We start from the raw sequence: 11,147 nt of genomic DNA on the forward strand, positions 1-11,147 counted from the left end.
TAACACCTAAGATCTGCTAGAATAGGTACAACTGGCAATATTCAAATTATCTGTTTGTATGTCTATCTCCTCATGCAAGTCCCTAGGAATTCCATATATCTTTAAGCCCAGCGCCTAGTGTTTGACAAGTTCTCGTTAGATAATTGTTGAACTGAAGTGGTAATTGAAGAATGAAATTGACAACTGAACATTAATTCCATGGCAATTAAATAAACAAATACACATGCAGAAAACTTACAGAAGGAAGTACAAATATAGGGACTTCATTTCAACCTTAGTGGAAAAAAAATTAAATAGGTAGCAAATTTCATAAAAGACGATGTCCAGTGCTACTGAGGTGATGGTGAAACATGACATCCATCACATTGTGCAGAATGACGTGCATCGCGTGCGACATTACTTCTGCACGGTACACTACACGACAGCACTATCACTTCAGAAGGCAATTTGGTAATCCTATGACTACATAAAGATTAATTTCCTACAAATGTAGTGATTCTAAACTCCAGAGAATTCATCAGAAAAAAATAATATAGACAAGAACGGCTATAGTCCTTGAAATGGTGACTGGCGGTGTCAAAGCAAAGTGGAGGCCTCCATATCCCTCAAAAGGGATAAGCCAGCTCAAGCCAGCAGAGGCCATCTGGAAGACAACAGCGAGTCCAGGTGAACAGAAATGAGAGCTTGAACTAAGGTAACTGGAGGAATGGCCATCGAGAGGCAGACACAAAATCAAAGGACACTAAGGAGGCAGAATTGCCAGATCCTAGTGAGAGCCTGGATATAAAGAACATGGAGGAGAGGGGTGACAGGTGACCCAGTAGGTGTGGTGGCATTCAGTGCACTAGGGCAGGCGTGGGCAACTCCTTCAGTAAGGGCCAGACGGTACACAGCGTAGGCTCTGTGGCCACACAGTCAGTGTTACCACTACTCCATTCTGCTGCTGCAGTGCGGGGCTGGGCATCAATAACCTTTCTCACAGAACTGGCAGCGGGGCAACGTCAGCCGACCTATAGACTAGAGAATACAGGGAAAGGAGGCCAATTTGAGAACGAAGTTCATGAGTCAGTTTTAGCAGGACATTTACAGGAGACGTTCAAGACAGAGGTCAATGTAGGGATGAAGAGATGCCAGGGCTGGAGGCATGAAATGGGGAGTCATCAGCCACGAGGTGGTGTTACGGGGCTGAGGTCACCTAGGGGTGTGGTCTGAGAAGAGGCGAGAGGAAGGCCGCTTCCCTGTCCAATACAAGGGCAGATGCGGAATGTCACTTCTGATCACGAAGGCCCTGGAAAGGGAGGGACATTATAGCCTAACCACCCTGAACTCAAACTTTGTAAAAAGAGGCTCCCCTTTTAACTTGGGCTTTCATTCCCTTTTCCAAGATAAGTAACTTGAAAGTTTCAAATTCACAGATGGAAAAGAAAACTTCCCACTGGCTAGAAAATAAGGCAATTCTAAAATAAAATCTCTATCACCTTTTTTATGTTTTCTTTTTATTATGAAATATTTTACATTCAAAAACATGTAAAATGACAAGAACTTCACACGGAAATCAGCATTCTGGAGTATCACTAAAAATGGGAAGATGTGGCAACACTGTACCCCCAATCACCATGGCACCAAGTGGCTAGAGCTGAGAGCAACTTTCCCCTTTAATGGACGGGGACTCACTGGTTCACCACAGTCCTCAGCACTCTCTACTGTCTTATAACCAATCTCCCACTTCACCTCTTAATTTTACCTCTCCTGGCACTTGAGCACATGTGACCCCTGCTACAGGATATATAGCTGTGATTTCCAACTTTTTGGAGTATGGGAAACGTGATTGAAAGCATAAAAATTTCACAAGCTCTCTCTACAGGAACATTACTAAAAGTAAGACAGGTCCACAAGCCCTTATCCACTCTTTTCAAATCTAAAAAATAAGTGTTTTGTAACTCATCAGGCAACAGAACTGGATGTGAACTAACATGAAACTATTTACAATCCTTATGCATTCCATTTAGCGTGAAATACAGTCCCATATTTTGCTATAGAAATACTAATGTTTGATTAAGGGCTGCTGCCCAGACCCTGCTGGAGATATTATATAATGGCATATGCACAGTACTACTCTTCACAACTCTGACAAATTCTGAATTCTGAAACTCATCTGACCCCAAGACTTTTGGATAAGGGACTGGGTGGCTGTGGTATTTTTAATATCTATGATTAAGAAAATACACACACACACACACACACACACACGTGCACGCACAAAGCAGATAGAAGTGTAATAATATTTTTAAATGCATTTGTAGTTGATTAATCACTATGGCATCTACTGACATGTCAGAAATAGAATGATATATTAAAAACATCTGTAGTCTAACAAGAGTGTGTTGCACATACTCATTCTAGGCGTCTGTACCTGAATGTCCACTCCCTGAAGAGTCGGCCATGCCCACACTGGGAACTGCAGCCACAAAGGTAATTCCAGGTTAGAATCACATGCTGCCTTCACATATAAAAAGGACGCTATATGACCACTTCCTTTCAGGGTTCATTTTCACTCACCTATATATACCCTGTTTGATATTCCAGGACATCACAATATGTCAAGTACATAAAAAAGCCACAGAAGATCAGATCAGAAGAAGCTTCAAAGATATCAGATTTCTTTCCACTCGAGCTCTATGCAGAGGCGGGATGGAATCCGCTTAGACTGAGGCAAAGCACAGCTACCTGCCCTTTCTCAGAAATCCTGTTCAGAGCTGGTCCTAGAAAAGGCAGAGGAAATGAGTGTGAGGAAAAGGAAACAGCGGAGTAGGTGAGGGATGGAGAATGTCACTGCTGAGAAAGTAAGGAGATGGTTTGTGACGTCAAATAGAGGAAGGGCTGTCTCATGGGAGAGAGACGAGGCACAGCTGCCCCTATTGGAATGGGCTGTCTCGTGAGGTAGTGAGACTTCCACTCCTGGAGACGGTTGTTAGACTTCTGTGATCAGGGAGGGGTCAGCAAGGAAGGTAAGAGTAAGATAAGCCGGGTAGGGACTAGGGGGCACTGGACGGCTGATGCCCCACCCAGATGGGACAGCTGCTGCTCAGCCACTTCTACGTGTACCTGGAAGCAATGCCAGTTATTGCCAGGTTACAACATTTTAGAAGCTGGAAATACAGGTTTTCACGTGAAAATTCCTAAATTTTAAATATGGGCCAATGAGTGTAAAAACAATTAAAATAAAATATACATACATACATACGTACATGCCTAGATACTGAACAGGCCAAACAGAACACATCCATGCCCTGCAGGCAAACAGTGTGGATCTCTGGTTTTGGTAATTCACCTACCCAGAACCTGGAAGGACTAGACCAGGGTTTCTCAACCTCAGCACTCTTGACATTTTGGACCAGATACTTCTGTGCCGTGAGGCTGTCCTGTGCATTCTAGGATGTTCAGCAGCATCCCTGGCGTCTATCTACCTGATTCCAGTAGCACCCACTACCCCAACTGCATCATGACTATCAAAAGTGTCTCCAGACATTGACAAATGTGCCCCGGGGGGCAAAACCATCCCTGGTCAGAGCCAGTGAACTAGACCAACATCCAACTCTTAGCCTCCAGGATTTGATGAAAACATCACTCATAACTCAAACATAGGGTTTCTCATATAAGAGTTTCCCACGTGAAGTATGGGAACTTACAGCTGCTTGGAAATCACAAACCAGGGTTTGAGTCCACAGCTCCGCCATTTACTAGCTTGATGACCACTCTGAGTTCTGGCTTCCACATCATTAAATCAGGAATAACTACCATCACCTCGTAGGGTCGCTGTGAGAATGCGGTGAGAGAATTCATGCAAAGCACCTAGCCCAGCAGCTTAATAAGCACCAAAGACGTTTACTAAACAGTATCCTTCCCTGGAGAAAAGACAGCCCCGTCTCTGTAGCTGGATGCACACGGGATCCAGAGTCCGAAGCCCTGGACTCAAGTCCTGCCTCGGCCACTTAGTCTGTGGGAACTGGGCAAGCCGTTTTTCCTGCTTTATGAAATAGAAATGATCATTGCCAGGAGGTGAGAACCCTGCCCGGTGGTTTGATACAGCACTTGGTAAACTAAACCACTACGGAAACGTGGATGGTGATTACTATCAGATCTGTAAAGGAAAGGATGCGCTCTTGAACAGATCCAAAGAACCGAGAACGTAGTAATGTGAGGGGAAGGTAGAGGGAAAAAAAAAGAGTAACAGGGTCCCTTAACCTGCAGGTCCTTCTAGACAAGCGAGTGCCAACTGGCGACTCACAGAACAAATCTGGCCGCGTATATATTGTGTTGTGTCTCGGGAGTGGTTTAATTGGCGTGAAAGGCCACCGAATTTTCGTTAAAACCCAGATCTCACACTCGCCTGCCCGCGGTCTGCTGGGCCCGCGGCTTCCTGCGGCTGAACCGCTGCTTCCCGGCGGCGGACGGGACGGCCCGGCGGCTCCTCCACCGCCTCCCGGCCCAGGCGGCGGCGGCTCCCCAGGCCGGCGGCCCCGCCCTCCCGCGTGCCCTCCAGCGCCGCCCGCCGGGCCGCCGGGGCGGGAGCGCAGGGCAGGCCCAGGGCGCGGCCCCCCGTCCTCGGTCCCCGCGGAGGACGACCCCCCGGGCTGAGCGGGCTCGGGCCTCTGGTCCCCTAGAACCCCGGTGTCCTTTCCTCATCAATGCTTCCTCCACGGATGTGAAACTCACTTCCCTGACTAGACCAAACACGTGTTGACGGAAGCAGACACACGGCGTGTCCACGGTGTGACACCCCGTATCACAAGAGCCCCCAAACTCATTCATGGGACCCCTCTCCCTGCAGGGCTGCTCGGGGAGGAGGCGAGGCTGTGGGGAGAGAACCCGGGACCCGCCGGGATGATGGAAATGGTCAGTGTCTTCATCAGGGTCGCGCTTATGCGCGGGTGTAGACATTTGTCCAAACACAGAACTCCTCAGATGGGTGCGGGTCACCGTGTAAATTTTACTTCAGATTTTTTTAAGGGGAAAACCAGCAGCTGCAGGACAATACGGACCGCATGCTCCACTTGGTGACATCAGAGCAATGGGTCCTCTCTTCACAGCGCGGACACACGCACGGGGGAGGCCGTGTGGGGACGGCCACCTCGAGAGCGGCTGTCATGGCGGCCGGCGCGAGGTGGCAGGAGGGGCGCTGGCACCGGGGACATCACTGGGGCAGAGGGAGAAGGGGCCCGACCCCGCGGTGGGAAGTCATCGGGATGAGCGGAGGCCCCGGGTGACAGGGTGGGTGGGGAGGGCGACTGGAGACCCATTGGTGAGGTCCCGGGCCAGGCCCCGGGCTCCAGGCAGCCCCTCCCCCACCCCGGCGGTTGGCGCCCCCACCCCACCCCCACCCCGGAGCCCCGTTGCCTAGGAACCCTCGGCGTGTTTGGACTCTTCGCCTCGCGCAGGCACCGGTGCCCCGACACTTGGCGGGACTGTCCGACTGGGCTGGACGCTTTGTGCAGAGCGGACCAGGTCAGCTCTGCAACCCGCAGCGATGGCCTCCTGGTTTGGTGGCCTTGGCTCTGGCTTAGGCCATTCCCTGGGGCAAGTGGGCGGCAGTGTGGCTTCCCTCACTGGACACATCTCTAACTTCACCAAAGATGTGCTGAGGAAGGGAAGGGAGAAGGCGGAAGAGTCACCTGACTCTGGGAGGACGGAGATGGAGGACGTTCAGGCAATTGTAGCATCAGAGGAGAAACTGAGAACCCAAGCTTTGAGAAAAGCTGACAGTTTACAGCAGACCGTGGAGGAGAAAGACACAAGGCTTGCCTCCAAGAGAGAAGAAAACAGTCATCTGAAAGAAGCCCTGGAACGACTGAGAGAACAGACTGGAACTGCACCTGTGGTTGACCCTAAAACCCTGGACAGGGTGACACGACTAGAATCTGAGGTCTCTCAGGTGATGGTGATAAAAGGTCACCTGGAGGAGGAAGTAAAACATCATCAAAAGGTGAGTGAAAAACAAGACCGGAGGAAGACACAGCTCCTTCAAACTTTACAAGAGCAGAAACGGGAAATGGATGAACTTAAATACCAGCGTGAGCAAATGCATATGAAACACACTCAGCTCTTTTCAGCCAAAGATGAGGAAATTAAGAATTTGCAAAACACGACAAAACAACTGAAAACCCACTTGCCTGAAAAAACCCAGCACATGCAGACAAAACATTCGGAGATTTGTCAAGTGGCAAAAGGTCAGAGTCTTAGTATGCAAAACGGAAGTGAAAAGCATGATTTATGTAAAGTTGAAACTGAAGGATTAGGAAAAGGAAGAAAAGAACAGGAATGGGAGATGAAACTTCGAACTGAAAAGCCTGTCCCTTTGAAAGAGCAGATTGATCAGCCATACAAAGATGAGATTGGTCAACTAACTCGGATTATCCAGCAAAAAGAGTTGGAGATACAGTGTCTTCACGCTAGAATAGCTTCAGCTCCCTACATCCAGGCTGTGAGCGACCTTCAGCAGCAATTGCAAGCTTACGCTTTGGAAAGGGAACAAATGTTAGCTGTTTTCAATGAGAAGGTGAGGGAAAACAGCAGCCTAAAAAGAGAGTATCACAAAATGATGGACATACTGGTTGCCAAAGAAGCAGACCTCGTGAAACTGCAAGATGAAAATACAAAATGGTCCACGAGATTTGAAAGTAGTGGTCAGGATATGTTTAGAGAAACTGTTCAGAACCTCTCACACATCATTCGAGCGAAAGACGTGGAAATCGATGCCTTGAGTCAGAAATGTCAGACTTTATGGACAATCTTGCAGACATCTGGCACTGGCGGTGAGGTTGGAGGGGTTACTGTGAATCAGTTGGAGGAGCTTCTGCAGGAACGTGACACGTTACAGCAGCAGGTCTCCCTAATGGAGGACTGGACACAGCAGGTGATGACTGCGGTGCACAACATGAAGCGAGAGTCAGCCCAGCTCCAGAAAGAACTTCCACAGCTTCAGGCTCGGGTCTTGATGGACAGTGATAATAAGTCTCAAATACGGATGACCTCTACTGACCTGATCCAAAACTGTAAAGAGGATGAAATCCAAGTCACATATTTGGCAAAGAAGTTAGCACGAATGCAGCTCAGCCTAGAGCAGCTGTGCAATGCCAAGGATGTTCTTTTAGGTCCACTTGACCTTACTGCACCACAGCCTCCCACCACATCATCACTCACTTCAGAGTCAGCCGACTCTCTGAAGGCAACTAGATCTGATGCAGTGAGTGAGTCTTCTAAAGCGCTCCCAGAAGAGATAGAAGAGTTAAGGAAATCGATGGAGGAAAAAGAGGCAACCATTCGAAGCCTCCAGGAGGAGAATCAGAGACTGTCTGCTGCGATTGCTGCCACCTCCGAACGAGAAAGAAAACAATGCGAAGAAACAGATTCCGAAATCCAGCAGCTCAGGGAGAAACAGGATGTTTTAGAAAACTTCAGGAAAAAGAGCTCTTAGTCAACGCAAAAAGTGAGGAATTACTTTCTTTGAGTGAAAATTACACAACCGAAGTGAATGAAAATGAACTTTTGAGGCAGGCAGTAACAAACCTGAAGGAGAGAATATTACATTTTGAAGTGGATTTGTGTAAAGTAAAACGAGAAAATGAAAAAGTACTAGAAAAGTCCATGGAAAAGGAAACAGAAAATCGGGCATTACAAGAGACAAATATGCGGCTTTCTATGTTGCTGAGAGAGAAAGAGTTCGACTCTGCTGCAGTGAAGAAGTCGGCTCTTGCTTTGGAGCAACTCCTGAAGGAACAAGAGCAGGGCCAGGCTGGGGAGTTAAACCAGCTTTTACATGCAGTTACGTCCATGCAGGAAAAGACAGTTCTGTTTCAGCAGGAGAGAGATGAAGTCGTGTTGGCACTGAAACAGCAACAGATGGAAAACTGTGCCCTACAGAATGAAGTTTGTCATTTAAGAGAAAACGAGTGCGGCTTAAGCCAGGAGCTAGAAAGATCTCATAACCAGGCTTTAGAGTCAGAAGATGCTCATCTCCATGAAGTGCTGGTTGCAGAAGACAGAGCGGCTCAACTAAGAAAGAGAGTCACAAGACTAGAGGAAAAGCTACTTTTATCTTCCCAGGCAGCATAAAGGCAAGCCATCAAGCCAGGGTAGAGGTGGAGTCATTGCAGGAACAACTGAATGTGGTCAGCAAGCAGAAAGATGAAACCGCGTTACAGCTTTCTGTCTCCCAGGAACAAGAAAAGCAGTATGCTCGAGCACTAGCCAACCTGAAGATGGCACTAGCTGAATGGGTGGAGAGGGCAGGCGATCTAGAAGGAAAACTGATGTCCTTGCAGGGACGACTCGATAAAGCCAATGCCATCTTGGATCTGAAGGAGGAACAAGTTGGAGAATTTAAAAAGCAAAGTGAGGTCCAACAGGAAATGCTGGATGAGGTGCAAAAGAAATGGATGAACTTAGTAAGCAGCATCGAAGGAAAAGTAGACAAAGTCCTAGTGAGAAAGCTCTTGCTGGACTATTTTCAAACACCCAAACGTGAGCGTCAGGAAGTGTTACGATTAATGGGAAGCACTCTGGGAATGAAAAGGGAAGAAATGGAGTGGCTCATCCAGGAAGAGCACGGCGGCATTACAAGATGGATGACTGGATGGCTTGGATCAAGAAGTGTCCCCAGCACACCTCTGACACCAAATCAGCAATCTGAGCTCAATGGTTCTTTTTCAGAACTTTTTGTTAAGTTTCTAGAAACTGAGTCTCATGTAGCTTTTCCACCACAAAAGCTCTCTGCTCAGGATAGGAAGCCTCTAGATGCACCCAGAAGGAAGAAACTGGTGAAAAATGTACCAGCACGTCTTAACACCACCCTCGGATCCACACCCAGAAAATCAGATGTGAATGGCTGCTCCACAGCCGTGTCTCTTATTGACCCACCCGGCCCTGGGACTGGGGGGTCTGGGCATCTTCTTTTAAATGCCGTTACTGATGTTGTGCCCACATGTACACCTTTGCTCCTGTCACCTGCCAAGAGTGCTGCAGTTGCCCTGAAAAACACTTCAAAGCGGTAGAAGATTCCAAATCGGAGACGAGACAGCACTTTCGAGAAACCAGGTCACTTTGTTTGTGACCTTATCATCAAGTGGCCTTCCAGGAAAAGTCATAGATTTGTTTTTAGTTTCACTTTAAGTTTAATATAAATAGTCTTCGTAATTAAAAAAAAAGTATCCTTTAAGGTCTTCACCCCACTTAAAGCATAGGTTACTTCTTGGGAGAGTGGGCCTTGGAGGGACTGGAGGCTGTGGTCAAAGGACACTTCCAGTCGTGTTTCTAGCACTTTCACTTTTTACAAGGAGAGGGTGTTTTTTTTTAGGTGAACCTTGGGTAATATGAACAGTAACTTGTGTTAATGCTCAAAAATTATAAAATACACGAGTGCCCGCTCTTTGTATATTAAGAAAGGAGAACAGCGCAAAAGGGCAAGATGCATGAAAATTTACAAAGGAAAGTTCAGTTTTCCTGGCTCAGTCCTACTCCTCTTTTGTTTGCCTGAAACCACTCTATTGGGAACCTGGATTCTCTCAGGCATTTTAAACATATATGTATATTTGTATATATAGGAGGTGTATTACTCCCTGACTTACTTTTAAAAAAGAGGTCACTATACCTTAGAGATCTTTCCAAATGTGTATAGAATTCCATCTTATTCTTTTTAAAAGCAGCAGTTTAGTCATGTATGGATGTACCTAAATTGATTTAACTTTATATAGCCTAGTGATCAACTTGTTGAAGCAGTTTCTACCCCAAATCCTATCAAAGGTCCATGGTCCACTCCCTTGCCCACATTTCCACTTAAGAGCCACTCCAGGTCTTCATCCCGTTTCACAAGCATGATCGTCATCCTTACTTACCCTCTTGAAGAGATCAGAGGCCAGCTAGTCAAGAACTCTCCATTTCCGCTTTCCCCTTCCTAGATTCCCTACCATCCCTCTATTTCTCTCCAGCCATCTCTACTCTTTCCCTTTTTGTCCTACAGGTAAAGGGACTCAGCTTACTGCATTTCCAGGGGAATTGCTCCATTGTACTAAGGAAATCTTATCTATTCAGACTTCTTCAAAGACCTCAGTCCCTTAATTTTCCATCTGTTTTCTCTTCAGCCTGTCTCTTTCCCTAAGCAGAGGAGCACTTCATGCTTTCTCCCAGCATCTACTCCTCTCCTTTCTTGCTCCTCCAACTACTGCTTCATCTCTACCTTTCACGGCCAAGTCATGCAAAATTTACTACTCGTCAAATCATCTCTATCTCTCCCTGGACGCCTTGAAAGCTTCACAAAATCTTGTGTCCCAGAATGTCACAGGAATTTTCAAATACACATTCCTTTAGTCCTTTATTACCTATACTTTCTCTGGTGTCTGATGAAATTCTGCCTACATGTTCAGTGTTTAAACATTCTCTGTGCTCTCTTTCTTGTTGGGATGCTACTCTCCCCTCAAATCTTTCTTTCTCAGTCTCCTCTGTGGCTTTTTCTTCTGACCGCTTCTAGGGTTTATGTTCTCTAAGGCATTGTCTCTAGGAACGGGACTTTCTCACTCTCCCTGTGGTCTCAGGGAAGCCTATCCAATTTGCATTGACTTCTCACCTGGATGCTAATTACTTGGAATGCCTGTGTCTGAACCTCACCCTTCTCCTGACTCCTCCACACTGGTTTATCTCACTGTCTGCTGGACACTCCTCCTCCCCCCTCCTCCTCTCCATCAGGGATGTCCATAGGCTTTCCCAAAATCAGCGGGTCCAAAAGGGAACCTGGCATCTTCCCCGTACAACCTCCTCCTCCTCCCATGTTCCTTTTATCACCTCATAAAATCCTCTTGTCCATCCTAAGAGCTCTCAAACCATGGTTGATCTCTCTCTCTGTGTCACCCACTGCATATCCCACAAACCACCAAACAGAGCTTAATTCCTTCCCGTTCTTTTCTGTTTCCACTGCTCTGGTCCATCCCTTCCTGTCTCCTGCATGGACTAGCACAGGAGACTCCTTACCGATCTTGCTGGTTGCACTCTTGGCCTCCCCTTGAATCCATCCTCCACACTGCTGGGAGGGGAACTATAGAAAATCTGCTGTTACTGGAAACGGTGCCTGGTACCCACGAGGTTGACCCAGGAAGCAA

The 11,147-nt window shown here is 47.3% G+C and overlaps 1 pseudogene; it reads left to right on the forward strand.

Annotated features, from left to right (window-relative positions):
- Positions 1-319: 319 nt before the first annotated feature.
- LOC101406521 (thyroid receptor-interacting protein 11 pseudogene) lies at positions 320-9,088 on the forward strand (annotated as a pseudogene).
- Positions 9,089-11,147: the final 2,059 nt, after the last annotated feature.

This window comes from Ceratotherium simum, chromosome 26, assembly GCF_057802395.1.
Source record: "Ceratotherium simum simum isolate JZ-2026a chromosome 26, ASM5780239v1, whole genome shotgun sequence".
Classification (NCBI taxonomy): Eukaryota; Metazoa; Chordata; class Mammalia; order Perissodactyla; family Rhinocerotidae; genus Ceratotherium; species Ceratotherium simum.